Source organism: Bactrocera dorsalis, chromosome 1 (genome assembly GCF_023373825.1).
Source record: "Bactrocera dorsalis isolate Fly_Bdor chromosome 1, ASM2337382v1, whole genome shotgun sequence".
NCBI lineage: Eukaryota > Metazoa > Arthropoda > Insecta > Diptera > Tephritidae > Bactrocera > Bactrocera dorsalis.
Window position 1 is genome coordinate 52207661 of NC_064303.1, and position 20482 is coordinate 52228142.

The 20482-nt window shown below is 38.8% G+C and overlaps 1 protein-coding gene and 1 pseudogene across 10 annotated transcripts in view; both read right to left on the reverse strand.

Annotated features, from left to right (window-relative positions):
• Positions 1–20482, reverse strand: part of LOC105222374 (protein abrupt) — a 385492-nt gene that overhangs the window by 349374 nt on the left and 15636 nt on the right. The gene's annotated exons all lie outside the window — the stretch shown is intronic.
• On the reverse strand, positions 10532–10661 carry LOC125775981 (small nucleolar RNA U3; annotated as a pseudogene).

Here is a 20482-nt window from a genome sequence, read left to right on the forward strand (position 1 = left end):
AGGTTCAGAAAAAAAAAGAACTTGAATAAGAAAAAGTCGAAAAATTGGAAATTTTCAAAAATTGACTTTTTTCATACAATTCATTATTCTTTTGTTTTTCAATATTTTGATTTGTATTTGTGGAATTATGGATCGGGGTCAATCAGCAAGCGATCGTCACGTTGTCACAGCACGACCTTTCAAACAACAGTTACGATGTTCTTCTTTGGATGGTGGATAGTGGTTCCACCAGATGAAATTGATGAAATCATTTCTGCGGAAATTCCTGATGCAGAGAAAGATCCAGTATTAAACGAAGTGCTAAAAACCAATATGGTTCATGGACCTTGCGGACACCACAATCCCACATCGGTTTGTATGTCTAACAATAAATGCACGAAACACTATCCTCTTGCTTTTCTTTCGGAATCGCAAACTGGAAATGATGGATATCCACTCTATCGTCGTAGCTCATCAGACGACTATACAACTTAAAGTAGTGAATATCGAAGTTGACAACATATTGATCGTACTATATTCTCCACTGTTGCCTAATTCACACTCAAAACTCATATCAATGTTTAGTATTGCAGTTTGGTGTAATCTATAAAATACGTTTGTAAGTACGTCACCAAAGGAACCAATATGGCGGTTATTGATCTTGAACGATACGGTCGATACGTGAACTGCAATAAAGCGCTTTGTAGGGTATTTACTTTTGCAATTCATGAACGTTTTTTGACTGTTGTGCGTCTCGCAGTTCATTTGAAGAATGGCTTAAGAGTGTTTTTCAACCCAGAGAATACAGTACAGCCAGCGGAAAAACTTCCAACAACATTGACATTTTTCTCAAAAATAATACAATTGCTAAGTATTTGGAATAGAATAAAAGAACTGCAACCAAATACGCAGTGAAATAGATTATAAATGCTTCAGTAATCAGTCGTTGAGTATGTATTATACCACGTGCATCCCTAAAGACTGATGTCACAACCTTTCCAGTCGCCTTTTTCGTTTTTCCACGCCTGAGAACCATCATCACCAACTTCATCATGTGCAGTCCACTAGAATGACTGTCGATTGGACTCCAGCGGGAAATGATGGAGCTATATTTCTATCACCGACGCACAAATTCGGCTTTATTGCGATTAGAGAGTACTTAAACACTTCTCAGAATTAGTTTTTTTTGTTGGATTATGAACTTGCGAGCACCGACTTTGCAACTCAACGGTGGATTTCCCTGAGCCCAAATTCAACAACATTTTCCTCAAAAAAGCAATGCTTTATTGACACACGAAATGCTTTATGATCCATTTTTTTTTAACTAACACAAGTTGTTTAAGAAAAATACTATATCTCATTAACTAATATTTATAATCCAATAAATAGAAATCATATAGATGGTAGTAGTAGTATTATCTATGTATATATCAGCCACAGTGAAGCGTGGACGGGTCCTCTAGTATTATTATATAATATTATTTACACATATGTATATACATATAATATTAATACATGTATATAATATTACTTATTTCCTCAATAAATTTAAAAAAGAAAATATTCATATGCATGAATAGAGGAATTTTTGCGAAAAAGAGGAATTTCAGCGAATTGCCTTATCATCACATGGCAGCGCTCCATTTCGTCGTAATTTTTGGTAAACAAATGAGGTTCACACAAGTGTAAAATGTGATTTTTAAAATAAAGATTTTTTAGGTAAAAAACGTGCTAAAAGAGTAAAATATAGGTTTATTTAAAAGATTATAGTGCAATTTAATTAATTTGATGTGAAAAATGAGAAAAAAGTGTGTTTAAAATTGTGAAATAACTCCTTGAAATGGTCCAATTTTGCGAATTTTTGAACTTTAAGGCCGAATATCTCCTAAACTAAACTCAGGAGGACTTCCTCTTTCTAACGGTACCTTCAAATCGCGACGCCAAAGAAATCGGAATTGTGCCGTTAAATGTGAAACTATTGCATGTTGCGGTGTAAGACGTTCTAGTCTTTGGAAATTATTAAAAGAAGAATTTTTACCACCACCTGTGTTAATTGAACAGACATCAGAAGGTTATGGAGTCACAGGGAGTGATGAAAACGACGCTAAGTTTGCTCCATTATTACTACAGATATTATTAAATCTCCAAGCATCATCCCATCTGAAACAAGTTCCATATGATAGTTATTGCCGTAGTGTCGTAATAAGTATGACTTTATTTAAAAGATCGTGTAGCATATGTGGCCTATATTTTTCTTCATATAAAGCAACCAATCAACACAAACAATCACATAAAAAACAAAAGCTGATACCTATCACGAAAATTCGTCCTCAAAGAATTTCGGCTTGACGTGCCCGAGAGATTCTGTTTAATGAATGATGACGATGCTTTATGGATGGAAGAAGACGATGTTGATACGAAAGATTTTCCTGGCATCCAAATTCAGAACGAAAATGAAGTCCCTGATTTACCAGTAATAAATGATATAAAGGAGTGGGTCAAAAGTCCATGGACACAAGATGATTAAGTTTTGTATTTTTAATTAGAATATTTAAGTATCTATTATTTCTTGACTAGTCATTCGTTGTATCTGTACTTTAATATTTAACTAAATGTTGATTTTATTAAAGACTAGAGGACCCGTCCACGCTTCACTGTGGCTGATATATAAAGGGTGATTTTTTAAGAGCTTGATAACTTTTTTTAAAAAAAAAACGCATAAAATTTGCAAAATCTCATCGGTTCTTTATTTGAAACGTTAGATTGGTTCATGACATTTACTTTTTGAAGATAATTTCATTTAAATGTTGACCGCGGCTGCGTCTTAGGTGGTCCATTCGGAAAGTCCAATTTTGGGCAACTTTTTCGAGCATTTCGGCCGGAATAGCCCGAATTTCTTCGGAAATGTTGTCTTCCAAAGCTGGAATAGTTGCTGGCTTATTTCTGTAGACTTTAGACTTGACGTAGCCCCACAAAAAATAGTCTAAAGGCGTTAAATCGCATGATCTTGGTGGCCAACTTACGGGTCCATTTCTTGAGATGAATTGTTGTCCGAAGTTTTCCCTCAAAATGGCCATAGAATCGCGAGCTGTGTGGCATGTAGCGCCATCTTGTTGAAACCACATGTCAACCAAGTTCAGTTCTTCCATTTTTGGCAACAAAAAGTTTGTTAGCATCGAACGATAGCGATCGCCATTCACCGTAACGTTGCGTCCAACAGCATCTTTGAAAAAATACGGTCCAATGATTCCACCAGCGTACAAACCACACCAAACAGTGCATTTTTCGGGATGCATGGGCAGTTCTTGAACGGCTTCTGGTTGCTCTTCACCCCAAATGCGGCAATTTTGCTTATTTACGTAGCCATTCAACCAGAAATGAGCCTCATCGCTGAACAAAATTTGTCGATAAAAAAGCGGATTTTCACATTTCGAACCGAACACTGATTTTGGTAATAAAATTCAATGATTTGCAAGCGTTGCTCGTTAGTAAGTCTATTCATGATGAAATGTCAAAGCATACTGAGCATCTTTCTCTTTGACACCATGTCTGAAATCCCACGTGATCTGTCAAATACTAATGCATGAAAATCCTAACCTCAAAAAAATCACCCGTTACATAGATAATACTACTACTACCATCTATATGATTTCTATTTATTGGATTATAAATATTAGTTAATGAGATATAGTATTTTTCTTAAACAACTTGTGTTAGTTAAAAAAAAATGGATCATAAAGCATTTCGTGTGTCAATAAAGCATTGCTTTTTTGAGGAAAATGTTGTTGAATTTGGGCTCAGGGAAATCCACCGTTGAGTTGCGAAGTCGGTGCTCGCAAGTTCATAATCCAACAAAAAAAACTAATTCTGAGAAGTGTTTAAGTACTCTCTAATCGCAATAAAGCCGAATTTGTGCGTCGGTGATAGAAATATAGCTCCATCATTTCCCGCTGGAGTCCAATCGACAGTCATTCTAGTGGACTGCACATGATGAAGTTGGTGATGATGGTTCTCAGGCGTGGAAAAACGAAAAAGGCGACTGGAAAGGTTGTGACATCAGTCTTTAGGGATGCATGGGGTATAATACATACTCAACGACTGATTACTGAAGCATTTATAATCTATTTCACTGCGTATTTGGTTGCAGTTCTTTTATTTTATTCCAAATACTTAGCAATTGTATTATTTTTGAGAAAAATGTCGATGTTGTTGGAAGTTTTTCCGCTGGCTGCACGGTATTCTCTGGGTTGAAAAACACTCTTAAGCCATTCTTCAAATGAACTGCGAGACGCACAACAGTCAAAAAACGTTCATGAATTGCAAAAGTAAATACCCTACAAAGCGCTTTATTGCAGTTCACGTATCGACCGTATCGTTCAAGATCAATAACCGCCATATTGGTTCCTTTGGTGACGTACTTACAAACGTATTTTATAGATTACACCAAACTGCAATACTAAACATTGATATGAGTTTTGAGTGTGAATTAGGCAACAGTGGAGAATATAGTACGATCAATATGTTGTCAACTTCGATATTCACTACTTTAAGTTGTATAGTCGTCTGATGAGCTACGACGATAGAGTGGATATCCATCATTTCCAGTTTGCGATTCCGAAAGAAAAGCAAGAGGATAGTGTTTCGTGCATTTATTGTTAGACATACAAACCGAAGTGGGATTGTGGTGTCCGCAAGGTCCATGAACCATATTGGTTTTTAGCACTTCGTTTAATACTGGATCTTTCTCTGCATCAGGAATTTCCGCAGAAATGATTTCATCAATTTCATCTGGTGGAACCACTATCCACCATCCAAAGCAGAACATCGTAACTGTTGTTTGAAAGGTCGTGCTGTGACAACGTGACGATCGCTTGCTGATTGACCCCGATCCATAATTCCACAAATACAAATCAAAATATTGAAAAACAAAAGAATAATGAATTGTATGAAAAAAGTCAATTTTTGAAAATTTCCAATTTTTCGACTTTTTCTTATTCAAGTTCTTTTTTTTTCTGAACCTTTCCAGATCCACAGCGAACAACTTCTGAAAATTTCATGAAAATTGCTTTCGTCGTTCTCGTCCTTTAGCAAAATAAAATGTATATTTTTCAATCTTTCTGAGAGATTTTCATAATATTTTTTTCCATAAGAACCTTGTACAGAGTATTAGAAAACTACAAAAAAAAAATCAGCCAAATCGGTTCAGCCATTCACGCTTGATGCCGTGACAACGCATGCGTTGTCCTTCGTGAAATTATGTGTTTTGAAATGAAAAGAAAGTTGAATTTACGTTGTGTTAAAAATCTTTCATTTTCGATTTTTCTAAATTTTTTTCAATTTAACGCTGTTTGATAAACAATATTTTTTGGTTTCTATTCCGGAGCGTAAATGTACAGAGAAGATGGTTTTCCAACTCGGGAACACGCCAAGTATAACTGGCACGCACTCATGTTATCGTATTTACGATAATTTGGCAAATTTGGCATAAACATTCGTGATGAGTTCATATTTCGTTGAAGTTAATTGACAAAAGGCAGGTAAAATTAATATCAAACCACTGGAACCGAAATTTGCCTATTTCCAATTCTTAAAGTGTGCGAACTTCAGTGGCATGCGAAGTAGCTATCGAATCGTCCATCGTTTGATTACATTTATTATCATGTTCCAGCAATTGTAATTGCTTGCGTGCTTCTCAAAAGGTTACACACACTCTACCATTCGCAGTGCGCATTGACTCAAATGAAATTGAACCGAAGGTATTAGCAATCGTCGTTTTTCGGGTGGATTATGTAAAATCGTCCTAAGGAATGAGTTGAGAACACACCTGGATGTCAATCTATTGGTTGGCCTTGCTTTCTGCGTACCTGTTTCTTCAGCGATGTATTCCATGCATAATATCAAGGTATTTCCAAATAAAGCAATGTTCTCACAAACGAATCACTGACGCAAGTTGAGAAAAAACTCGTCAATGAAAATTTTGTTGTTGGAAGTGTTTCCGCTGGCTGTACTGTATTCTCTAGGTTAAAAAACACTCTTTAGCCATTCTCCAAATGAACTGCGAAACGTACAACAGTCGGAAAAGTCGATTTCACCAAACTACAATATCAAACATTGGCATAAGTTTTGAATGTGAATTAGTGGCGAATATGGTACGATCCATATGTTGTCGACTTCGATATTCACTACTCTAAGTTGAATGGTAAATGTCCTGCCATTGTCGTCTGATGAGCTACGACGATAGAGTGGATATCCATCATTTCCAGTTTGCGTTTCCAAAAGATAAGCACGTGGATAGTGTTTCGTGCATTTATTGCAAGTGGGATTGTGGTGTCCGCAAGGTACATACACCATATTGGTTTTCATCGCTTCGTAGAATAATGGATCTTTCTCTGCATGAGGAATTTCCGCAGAAATGATATCATCAATTTGATCTGGTGTAACCACCATCCACCATTCGCAGAAGAATGTGTGCGTGGGGCAAACCTCTTTTTTGCAACTCAACAGAGTACATCCAGCATCTGACTGCACCATACTTGTATATATGTACATACGTTGCTTCAAGATAAAGTTCATCAAACATCGTAGCTGTTGTTTGAAAAGTCTTGCTGTATTATCATGATGATCGCTTGCTGATTGACAGCGATCCATAATTCCACACATATGTCATCGCACCCTGGGAGTCTCATGTAGTTCTTATGTCTTGGGCTGCCATACGTTGATGGCAAAAAGAACGCCGACCGATCAATCTGTAATTGATCACTTCTTTTGAAACACACATAAAGTTTTCACTGAATAATTTTCAATAATTTTTCCGGAATAGAAAAGTAAGTGACCGAAATTGAACGATTCAAATAATTTATAAATCAAAATATTGAAAAACAAAACAAAAAAGAATTGTATGAAAAGTCACTTTTCGGAAATTTCCAATTTTTCGACTTTTCCTTATGAAAAGTATATGGTTTTTTTTTTATCTCACCCTTTCCAGATCCACAGCGAACAACTTCTGATTTCATGAAGATTGGTTCCGCCGTTCTCGAGTGTTAGCCTTTAATTTATGAGGTCAAATTTCGAATCGTAGATTTAGAGGTAATAGTAAATTTTACATCATTTTGATTGTTAAAATTTATTAGAGATTTTTTTATTATAATACTTACAAATTTCATCAAACTGATTTAAATTAATACTAATTACAGTATTTGGAAAGAAAATTTTAAACTCTTTGTATTTTTTTGAAAAATGTGTCGTTTATTTTAGAAGCCTTTTTTATGATTATGAGAAAATCAAAACACAAGGTGTAAAATTTACTACCACGTCATAAGTTAAAGGTTAGCGTTACTAACAAACAAACAATAATTTTCACTTACATATGTATGTATGTATATACAAAATAAAACGTTTGTATGGGAAAAAGAAAAGAGCTGTTTTTAGGGGGTTTCCGGCAACTTTCGTAATTTTTTCTTACATAAGAACCTTCTCCTGATAATAACAAATACAACAAAAAAAAATCAGCCAAATCGGTTCACCCGTTTATGAGTGATGAAATTACAAAGAAAGTGGCATTGATTTATATATATATAGATTATTCAATATAATATAAATAAGAATAATAGAATATTTTTATTTTTTGATAAATCCATAAAATTAGAAAATGTATGACGTCACGAAAGGGTGTTGGGCTAGTTCAAAATGTGACAACTTGTGACAAGGACGGGGGGAGGGTTTAAAAAGTCCTTAAATTCGTGTGACGTAATTTATGGATGGCCCCTAACAAAAAAAACGTTAACTTCGGCCGCACCGAAGCTAATATACCCTTCACAAGTACATTTCTTTTAGTAACTATATGTTCAGTTTATATGGAACCTGTATGCTATAATAATCCGATCTGAACAAATTTTTCATAGATTATATTGGTACCTTAAGCAGTAATCCATGTCAAATTTCGTGAAGATACCACGTCAAATGCGAAAGAAAGGAAGACTGCGGTTTTGTACGCGGTTTAAACTGTTTTAAAAATATTTAATAGAAACAAACTCCCACAGCCTATGTTCAAAATAGAATTGATGCCAAATTCTAACCAACTAACGAAAAATGAAATACACTCGATTTAGCATTTAAAATATCTGCTCCATCGCTGAATCACCGTTGAGAAACCACATAAGAGAAGTGGTCCAGTACAATGTACAAACTGCCAAGAGTATGGACACACGAAAGTATATTGCATTCTACGCAGTGTCCTACTTCAAATTGCACTCTTAAAAAAGAGGAGGTAAATAAAAAAAAAAGGTGCGTGGAGTCCCTACGCGCGGATGAAGTTATACTTCTTAGTGATATTCAGAAATGCATATCATTTTGTATGAAAGAAAACTAGAAAACTTAAATTCACATTTTATAAATTTATTATGCACAAAATTGGAGAGGAATAACACTACTAAGTATGGTGAATAAAATAATAGCGCACATAATTCACAAAAGGCTATCTGATTCGCTGATGCATGGGCTACGTAAAGAACAAGCTGGTTTCAGACCCCATTGCTCATGTGTCGATCACATCAACACCTTACGAGTGATTGTAGAGCAGTCGGCAGAGTGGCGAACTCCTCTCTACCTCTGCTTTATCGATTTTGAGAAAGCGTTCGACACTCTCAAACATGATGCGATTTGGAGAGCCCTAGTATGCAAAGGAGTTCCGGAAAAATTAATTAACCTAATAAAACAGCTGTACTCAGGAGCTAGTTGTCGAGTAAGGTGTGGAAATATTTTAAGTAGCGGCATCCAAGTCAGGACTGGTGTCAGGCAGGGGTGCGTGCTATCTCCCCTTTTATTCAATTTGGTATTGGATTTGGTGATGCGTCAAGCGTGTGCGAATAATAGAGGAATATCTTGGGGTTTAAGCGGTAGCCTTGAAGATTTGGACTATGCGGATGTTATCTGTCTGTTGTCTCATAAATATTCGCACATTTCCGTGAAACTTGAAGCTGTTAGTGATATCGCTGCACAAACTGGACTTAAAATTAATATAGCGAAGACAAAATTCATGCGCATCAATACAACCGAAACTCCAAATCTACAGATCGCGAGAACATGCCTCGAAGAAGTCGACGAGTTTTGCTATTTAGGTAGCATCATATCTAAAAACGGTGGGTCAACAGCCGATATACGAAACCGTATATCGAAAGGTCGCGCTGCCTTCGGTATGTTGGATAAAGTATGGAGATCAATTATAATTTGTTTATTGAGGCCCTATGTTCCACCTAGGAACTACGGGAAGATATATATATATATATTATGCACATAAAATGAAGAATAAAGCAAAGTCTAAATGAATTAATTTTGACTCAGAAAGTAGTTCCGTCTCTTCGTTGCGGAAGAGAATATGCAGCGTAATCATCTCTCTTTTGCTCTTCGCCAATTTGGCTGCCGGATTGACTTGTGAAGATCAATTTTTTGTTGGTGACATATTCATATGTGTACGCATATGTATGTTTGTATGCTTGTGATTTATTTGTTCGGCAATGTATGCAAATATATGTACATATAAGTATATATGAATGTATGAACATGCAAGTCAATGCGCGCACATGCGTATACATACACTCATATGAGCATGTGCAGATACACAAGATAGGATAGAAGATGTATGCCTTTTAACATCGTATACTATACAAATAAATATTTTTCTTACTAATAGAAATTAAAATAAAGAAAAATATTTATTTTTATAGTATACGATGTTAAAAGCAAAAAATTAAAAATTTATTCTGTCGGGATTCGAACCTGGGACCTGTGTTAGCATCTTGACCTTCCAAGCGCTTACCACCAACACCACCATTGACAATTAGGTTGCGCTGACTTAAGTATGATGTGGTTATGAATGCAAGAAACATACGATGGTTCTAATAATTTTGTTTAAGTATAGAAATATACATACTTTGTAGAACATTTGCTTTCGCAATAAATTTATCACAGCAATATACATATACATAATATGTATATACATATACATAATATTGCTGTGATAAATTTAATTTCTATTAGTAAGAAAAATATTAATTTGTATAGTATACGATGTTAAAAGCAAAAATTTAAAAATTTATTCTGTCGGGATTCGAACCTGGGACCTGTGTTAGCATCTTGACCTTCCAAGCGCTTACCACCAACACCACCATTGACAATTAGGTTGCGCTGACTTAAGTATGATTTGGTTATGAATGCAAGAAACATACGATGGTTCTAATAATTTTGTTTAAGTATAGAAATATACATACTTTGTAGAACATTTGCTTTCGCAATAAATTTATCACAGCAATACATATGCATAATATGTATATACATATACATAACATTGCTGTGATGCCCTGAGAAGTATAGTCTTAATAAATTTATTATTAATTTTTTGCTTACTAATAGAAATTAAATTTATCACAGCAATATTATGTATATGTTTATGTATATTGCTGTGATAAATTTATTTTCTATTAGTAAGAAAAAAATATTTATTAGTATAGATTTCCAAAAGCACAGAAATGATTCTGTGAATTTATTCATTAAAATCGCCACTCAGAAGTCATTTTATCCCTTGTAAGCGAGCGATTTTCTTAAATCTCACGCTCCCAGATAAAACCATATACCTCGTCCTCGTGGGTCAGTTTCAAAAACCACAGAAATAATTCTGTGAGATTCTGAAAGGCCAACGCAGAGTATTTCAACCAAAACATACGTAAAATAGTTCAGAATTCGCAGAAATGAAAGGAAAACGAAAGAAAAAGAAGTATAACTTCAATAATGCACAAGCATACAAACATACATATGCGCACACATGTGAATATGTCACCAACCAAAAATTGAAACATTGTTCTACAAAAACAACAACAGCATAAGCATGGAACATTGTGTTGTGTTGTTGTGTCGGCCGAGCTGTGCCGAAAGAAACGAACAAACGATCGCCGATTGTCACCGCTTCGCTTGCTGCTCGCACATCTTCGCAGACAAGGTTGCGTTACATTCATATGGATGGAGCGAGGTTGCGCAACTTTGCGTTACTTTTATATGGAAGGTTGCGCAACCAGAATCTATCGCAACCTTTTCCGGCGTCGTATAAGAAGTATAACTTCAAAATGCAGCAATTGTGGAGGAAATCATTAATTTAAGAATTTTTTGGAATACTAGGCCATAGATTTCTAGCAGGTAGAGATTACAATGCCAAACACACATATTGGGGGTCACGACAGCTGTATCAAACTGTTATAAATGGGCACAATGACCTTGAAATAATATCTCCTGGTATGCCGCCATATTGACCTAGTGATCGTAAGAAAATACCAGATTAAATTGATTTTGCTGTATTCAAAAATATAGAGAAATCGCACATAAATAACAGATGATACATGTACCGATTTATCGTCTGATCATTCTCCTGTACTAATAAAGTTATGTGAACAACCCATATTCATTAATCCAAAAGTGAGTCTACATTCTTATAAAACGAATTGGCTAAAATGTAAAAAATACGTAAGTAGGCATATTAATTGAGGATGAAGTCATGTGTAGAAGTTCACGCAAGTGAGGAAAGTTCTCTGATCGCCATTCACTTGGGAGTGGCCAGAAACGATTCTTTTACATATGACTCAAGCAGCTCACAACTTCCGGCCTTTGGCCACGTATCCTCTGGGTAGCCTAAGAAGGCGAAATATCCCCTCCGCAGGGTTGTGCGCTGGGTTTCGGACCCGCCACGTAAAAAATCTTACCAATGAAAATCAACAATCAGCCTCGGATGAGAGACCCCCCTTTTGATGACGACCATGGCAAACGAAATAAGGACTACGAATTGAGGGCATGCACCTGGAATGTCCGGTCCCTTAATTGGGAAGGTGCCGCTGCCCAGCTGCTTGATGTCCTCGTGAAAATAAAGGCTGACATCACCGCCGTCCAAGAAATGCGATGGACAGAGACAAGTAGGTCCTTGTGACATTTACAACAGTGGCCATATAAAGAGCGCAGGTTTGGTGTGGGATTCGTGGTAGGAGAGAGACTCCGTCATCGAGTACTATCATTCACTGCGGTGAATGAACGTCTAGCCACAATCCGCATCAAAGCGAGGTTCTTCAACATATCGCTTATTTGCGCCCACGCCCTGATGGAAGAGAAAGACGATGTGACCAAAGATGCCTTTTATGAGTGCTTGGAGCGCACATATGAGAGATGACATCGCCACGATGTCAAAATCGTGTTTGGCGACTTCAACGCCAGGGTGGGCAAAGAAGGTATCTTTGGCACTACGGTCGGTAAATTCAGCCTCCACGAAGAAACATCCCCAAATGGGCTGAGGCTGATCGACTTCGCTGGGGCCCGAAATATGGTTATATGTAGTACTAGATTCCAGCATAAGAAGATACATCAAGCTATCTGGCTGTCTCCGGATCGAAAAACCACCAACCAGATCGATCATGTTGTGATAGACGGAAAACACGTCTCCAGTGTTTTAGATGTGCGTGCGCTCCGAGGTTCTAACATCGACTCGGACCACTATCTTGTTGCAGCCAAGATTCGCACTCGCCTCTATGCAGGAAAAAACGCACGCCAATAAACACAAGGAAGGTTCGACGTGAAGAAGCTGCAATCACAACAGACAGCCGAACGATTCTCTACTCGGCTTGCACTCCTGCTCTCTGAGAGCACTCGTCAACAACTCGGTATAAGGGAACTGTGGGACGGCATTTCAAACTCCTTACGTACAGCTGCAACCGAAACCATTGGTTTTCGGAAAGTGCAAAAGAACAGCTGGTAGGACGAGGAGTGCCGTGTCGCAGCGGAGAGAAAACATGCTGCCTACCTCGCAACGTTACGATCGACCACAACACGTGCGGGATGGGATAGATACCGAAAGTTGAAAAGGGAAGCGAGACGCATTTGTAGACAGAAAAAGAAAGAGGCCGAAATGCGTGAGTACGAAGAGCTTGATAAGCTGGCCGACAGGGGTAATGCTCGAAAATTCTACGAAAAGATGCGGCGGCTTACAGATGGTTTCAAGACCGGAGCATACTCTTGTGTAAGACTAATACGGCTGTGTAAACTGACGTTGAGCAACACGAAAAGCTCCGTCAGGATCTGGAAGGACCTCTCCGAGCCGTTCGATACCAAACAAGGTTTCAGACAAGGTGACTCGCTGTCATGCAACTTTTTCAAAATGCTGCTGGCGAGAGTTATTCGAGCTGCAGAACTGAATCGAGCAGGTACAATCTTTTATAAGAGTGTACAGTTGCTGGCGTATGCCGATGATATTGATATCATCGGTCTCAACACCCGCGCCGTTAGTTCTGCTTTCTCCAGACTGAACAAGGAAGCAACGCAGTTGGACAAAAAATTTTGAAAAAATTCTCAAAAATGTTTTTCAAAGGCTAGAAAAGGATGGATAAGTTTCAGCAAAATCTAAAAAGGTCAGGTTCAAAAGTGGTCGATTTGGTATGGAATACCCCATATAAAGAAGCTGTGTCCAAATTCCAACAAGCAAAATTCCTTTTGGAAAGCCCAAAAGTCCATGAAGCCACCAACTATCCCCAACATGCCTATGCGAGACTTGGCTGGAAATTGGCCTCGAAGTGACGAGGAAAAGGCTAATTGTTTTGCAAATCACTTAGAAAAGGTATTTCAACCCAATTGCCCAAGGAACAACTTTACGCTGTCTAGCTTACCCAAGACAGTTAACGAGTCACTCGAGTCTTTTAAAACTTCACCTTCTGAAATTATTACAATCATAAAAGAACTTAATCCAAAAAAGTCGCCGAGACATGATAATATTTCCCCAAAAATGCTAATCGAGTTACCAATTATTGCTGTAGAGATGCTCTCTTTGCTCTTCAATGCAATTCTTAGTTTCGGATACTACAATTTCATGGAAAAAGTCACAGATTATCTTGATAGATAAACTTAGGAAAGACTTAACACAGCCGTCTTCATACAGACCAATCAGTCTCCTATCCTTTCTTTCTAAAGCAGTGTTTCCCAAAGTGGTCGATAACGCCCCCTTGTGTGCGCTGCAGGTGTCAAGGGGGGCGGCAAGAGACCCAGAACGAAAATGGGGGCGTTGTGTAAAGGCCTGTGGGGTTATTCGTAATTTTATTTAGTTAGGAGGCCTCTTAGACAACGACTACATGAGCTCTCGGCTCTCAACAACAACTTGTGAACATCAACTAATATGAATTAAAAGATTGCTCAAACTCGGTTCTATATTTCTCTCCGCGTAGTTCATATATCTGTCCTATTTTATTTAATATAGAAAAAATGAAAATCATGTCAATCGGTCGCTCCGTTTCATAACGGGGCATCTCGACAGGATAGAATTTATAGAATATTAACTGTCAAACGTATTGCTATTGCCATTGCCAAATCTGTATGCCGGCATTTGCTATCATAATATAATCATTTGCGCAAAGGTGTAGGGTAGGTAGGTTCGAGCTGATGTAGCGCATGCTTTGAGCTCTTGAAAATTTTATTTTATCACTTGCGAAATGACGTCGGGTAGGTAGCTGATGTAGCACACGTTTTGAGCTTTTGAACTCCTTAAATCTTTTATGTGGAAAATAAAAAAGGATCTTTATCCTTTCTTACAAATGTATTTCTGGGAAAAATAAAAAAAGGAGAAAGATCCTTTTTTACAAATGTATTTCTAGGAAAAATAAGAATTCATATTTTTGGACTACTATATAATAATTGTGCTTAAACATTCCTATATAAACAATGTAATATTTATTTTATATTCATTTGTGGTTTTGCGCGCATTAGATGAGCATTACTTACGCCTCCTTTACACTACTCGCGAAGTTAAACGTACTTCTCAAAGCAAAGCAATGTCGGAAGTAAAAAAGAAGAGACGGCAATACTGTACGGAGTATATTAAATTCGGATTCATTGAAAATCCCACAAACCCATCCTCGCCTTTGTGTCTTCTATGTCTAAAAACATTTTCGAATGAAGCAATGAAGCCTTCAAGACTGCAAGACCATTTGAATAAAATGCATCCAGATAAGAGAGACAAGAATATAGCATATTTTCAAGACCTAGAGAAGAAGCATAATACTCAGCCAAGTGAGGCAAAACTATTTTCCTAAGCAGGATGACGACGGACTTCGAGCTTCGTACAAGATCTCTTTGTTAATTGCTCGAAAAGGCAAACCACATAACATCGGAGAAGAGTTAACATTGCCAGCAATAAATGAAGTAATAACTACCGTGCTTCATAAACCGGCTGCAGATATTATCCGAAAAGTTCCTTTGAGTAATAATTCTGAACAAAGACGAATTGAGGAAATGGCTGAAAACATTGAAGAATCATTGTGCGATCACCAAAGGACAAGCCTATTCTCAATTCAGCTCGATGAGTCCACTTTACCAACTAATGAAGCATTGTTGTTGTCTTACGTGAGGTTTATTAAAGATGAGAAAATATGTGAAGAACTATTATTTGCTAGAAATTTAGAGACCGACACAAAAAGCGGAACCATATTCAATATGTTGAAAAAGTTTTGCGATGCGATGAGAGCCATAAAGGCTTAATAGCGCACTTAAAAAATAAAATTCCAGATGTCCTTGGTGTACATTGCGTTATTCATAGACAACATTTAGTTGCTAGAAACTTAAGTGAAAAACTATTTCAATCACTGCAATATGTCATCAAAGCAGTCAATAAAATCCGCAACAGCTCTTTGAATGATAGATTATTTCATCAGCTTTGTGTTACTAATGACGAGGATTTCAATCGTTTGTTGTTTCATACTGAAGCTCGTTGGCTATCAAGAGGAAATTGTCTGACTCGATTCTACAACCTGTTTGACTCTGTTATAGAATTCTTGGAAACTAAAGATACAGAATTTCAAGACAAGCTCATAACATCAAAGAATGATATAACTTACATGACAGACCTGTATAAATTGTTCAACGACATGAATCTCCAACTGCAAGGCGATAAACTAAATTTAATTAAAAAAAAAACGTCGTTGCTGCTTTCGCAGCCAAACTGCTTCTACACAAAAAGAATCTGGGCAGACGTGAGTTTCACAATTTTCCGAATTTATCAGTATCATGTAGTAACGACGAATTGTATGCCTACTGCCAACATTTGGAAAACCTCCACATTGACTTCACCGAACGATACCAGGACATTTTGAACTTGGAAATACCAGACTGGGTGTTGGATCCGTTTTCATATGTTAACACGGCAATGTCACCTCAGCTGGAAGAAGAACTTATAGAATAGACAACAAACGGGGAAATAAAAATCAAGCTCAAAAATGGTTACCAAGAATTTTGGCTACAAAAACCGATCTCGCAATTGTACCCTGGATTGTGGTCAATCGTTCAACGATTCTTGATAGCATTCTCATCATCATATTTGGGTGAACGTGGATTTAGTGCTGTGACAACACTGCTTACTAAAAATAGAAATCGTTTGTTTGTTACCGAACGTGGCGACTTGCGACTGTTCTTGAGTAAATTAACAAACTTATTGAACAGCATCTGATTCATCCTTCACATTAGTTTTTATAATATGGATCGATTATTTTAGTTTTATTTTTAATAAAAGATACTCTGTTTTAATACTATAAAGTTGTGTTTCAATAAACTCTTATTGGCAGGTGGAGCCCGTAAGAGTTAACTTGAGACCTATAGTAAAAGTTTCGTTTAGAATTCTCCGTTAATATACATATATAGGTCACAATAATTAATTTGAAGTTATAGTGGTTTTTAAATAGATGAAAAAATGGGGGCGCTAAAAAAATATTTATTCTCAAAGTGGACGGTAGACAAAATAAGTTTGGGAACCACTGTTCTAAAGTATTACTATCAAAGATGTCTCCTTTCCTCCACGAAAATAATACAATACCAATGCATCAATTCGGATTTCGTGCGAAACATGGCACAATAGAGCAAGTAAACAGAATTACTAACGAAATAAGGAAAGCATTTGAGCACAGGGAGTACTGTTCAGCAATTCTTCTAGACGTGGCACAGGCGTTTGATAAGGTGTAGCACGAAGGTCTTTTATATAAGATTAAAAACATTTTACCTTTAGAATTGTATAAAACATTGGAGTCTTATTTAAAAAATAGAAAATTTATGGTAAAAGTGGAAGATTTCATAACTGATGAACGATAGATAAGGGCTGCTGTACCCCAGGGCAGTGTTTTAGGCCCAATATTATAGTACATATTATATCATATATACAGCAGATCTTCCAACGGCTAATAATGTATTAACTTCAACTTTTGCGGATGACACAACTATAGTGAGCCGTAACAAATGCCACATTTTAGCATCATGAATATTGCCGGAGCATTTAACTTCTGTCGAAGAATGGCTAGCGAACTGGGGTATAAATGTGAATGAACAGAAGTGTAAGCATGTTACATTTTCGCTTAGACCAAAAATGTGCCCGGCCGTAAAAATAAACAATATTTTAGTACCCCAAGTGAACGTAGTAACATATCTTGGTATTCACGTAGATAGAAGGCTCACATGGAGAAAACACATCTCTAGAAAAACAGCATGTATGAAGATTAGAGCTGCACAATTTAAATCTAAAAACTCTAAACTTAGCCTAGCCTAAACACCCCCAATGAAAAAGCAAACACAGCCTCGGATGAGAGACCCCCCTTTTGATGACGACCATGGCAAACGAAATAAGGACTATGATTTGAGGGCATGCACCTGGAATGTCCGGTCCCTTAATTGGGAAGGTGCCGCTGCCCAGCTGGTAGATGTCCTCGTAAAGATAAAGGCTGACATCACCGCCGTCCAAGAAATGCGATGGACGGGACAAGGACAGAGACGAGTAGGTCCTTGTGACATTTACTACAGTGGCCATATAAAGGAGCGCAAGTTTGGTGTTGGATTCGTGGTGGGAGAGAGACTCCGTCGCCGAGTACTATCATTCACTCCGGAGAATGAACGTCTAGCCACAATCCGCATCAAAGCGAGGTTCTTCAACATATCGCTGATTTGCGCCCACGCCCCGACGGAAGAGAAGGACGATGTGACCAAAGATGCTTTTTATGAGTGCTTGGAGCGCACTTATGAGAGATGCCCCCGCCACGATGTCAAAATCGTGCTTGGCGACTTCAACGCCAGGATGGGCAAAGAAGGTATCTTTGGCACTACGGTCGGTAAATTCAGCCTCCACGAGGAAACATCCCCAAATGGGTTGAGGCTGATCGACTTCGCCGGGGCCCGAAATATGGTTATCTGTAGTACTAGATTCCAGCATAAGAAGATACATCAAGCTACCTGGCTGTCTCCGGATCGAAAAACCACCAACCAGATCGATCATGTTGTGATAGACGGAAGACACGTCTCCAGTGTTTTAGATGTGCGTGCGCTCCGAGGTCCTAACATCGACTCGGACCACTATCTTGTTGCAGCCAAGATTCGCACCCGCCTCTGTGCAGCAAAAAACGCACGCCAACAAACACAAGGAAGGTTCGACGTCGAGAAGCTGCAATCACAACAGACAGCCGAACGATTTTCTACTCGGCTTGCACTCCTGCTCTCTGAGAGCACTCGTCAACAACTCGGTATAAGGGAACTGTGGGACGGCATTTCAAACTCCTTACGTACAGCTGCAACCGAAACCATTGGTTTTCGGAAAGTGCAAAAGAACAGCTGGTACGATGAGGAGTGCCGTGTCGCAGCGGAGAGAAAACAGGCTGCCTACCTCGCAACGTTACGATCGACCACAACACGTGCGGGATGGGATAGATACCGAGAGTTGAAGAGGGAAGCGAGACGCATTTGCAGACAGAAGAAGAAAGAGGCCGAAATGCGTGAGTACGAACAGCTTGATAAGCTGGCCGACAGGGGTAATGCTCGAAAATTCTACGAAAAAATGCGGCGACTTACAGAAGGTTTCAAGACCGGAGCATACTCCTGTAGAACCCCCAAGGGTGATCTAGCCACCGATGCCCAGAGCATACTTAGATTATGGAGGGAACACTTCTCCAGCCTGCTGAATGGCAGTGAACACATAGCACCAGGAGAAGACGAACCCGATACCCCAATCGTTGACGATGGAGCAGACGTTCCATTGCCCGACCATGACGAAGTTCGAATAGCAGTTGCCCGCCTGAAGAACAACAAAGCGGCAGGGGCAGACGGATTGCCGGCCGAGCTATTCAAACACGGCGGCGAAGAACTGATAAGGAGCATGCATCAGCTTCTTTGCAAAATATGGTCGGATGAGAGCATGCCCAACGATTGGAATTTAAGTGTGCTATGCCCAATCCATAAAAAAGGAGACCCCACAATCTGCGCCAACTACCGTGGGATTAGCCTCCTCAACATCGCGTACAAGGTTCTATCGAGCGTATTGTGTGAAAGATTAAAGCCCACCGTCAACAAACTGATTGGACCTTATCAGTGTGGCTTCAGACCTGGAAAATCAACAACCGACCAGATATTCACCATGCGCCAAATCTTGGAAAAGACCCGTGAAAGGAGAATCGACACTCACCACCTATTCGTCGATTTCAAAGCTGCTTTCGATAGCACGAAAAGGAGCTGCCTTTATGCCGCAATGTGTGAATTTGGTATCCCCGCAAAACTAATACGGCTGTGTAAACTGACGTTGAGCGGGACCAAAAGCTCCGTCAGGATCGGGAAGGACCTCTCCGAGCCGTTCGATATCAAACGAGGTTTCAGACAAGGCGACTCCCTATCGTGCGACTTTTTCAATCTGCTGCTGGAGAAAATTATTAGAGCTGCAGAACTGAACCGAGCAGGTACAATCTTTTATAAGAGTGTACAGCTGCTGGCGTATGCCGATGATATTGATATCATCGGTCTCAACACCCGCGCCGTTAGTTCTGCTTTCTCCAGACTGAACAAGGAAGCAACGCAAATGGGTCTGGCAGTGAACGAGGGCAAGACGAAATATCTCCTGTCATCAAACAAACAGTCGTCGCACTCGCGACTTGGCACTCACGTCACTGTTGACAGTCATAACTTTGAAGTTGTAGATAATTTCGTCTATTTAGGAACCAGCATTAACACCACCAACAATGTCAGCCTAGAAATCCAACGCAGGATTACTCTTGCCAACAGGTGCTACTTCGGACTGAGTAGGCAATTGAAAAGTAAAGTCCTCTCTCGACGAACAAAAACCAAACTCTATAAGTCGCTCATAATTCCCGTCCTGCTATATGGTGCAGAGGCCTGGACGATGACAACAACCGATGAGTCGACGTTGCGAGTTTTCGAGAGAAAAGTTCTGCGGAAGATTTATGGTCCTTTGCGCGTTGGCCACGGCGAATACCGCATCCGATGGAACGTTGAGCTGTACGAGATATACGACGACATCGACATAGTTCAGCGAATTAAAAGACAGCGGCTACGCTGGCTAGGTCATGTTGTCCGGATGGATGAAAACACTCCAGCTCTGAAAGTATTCGACGCAGTACCCGCCGCGGGAAGCAGAGGAAGAGGAAGACCTCCACTCCGGTGGAAGGACCAAGTGGAG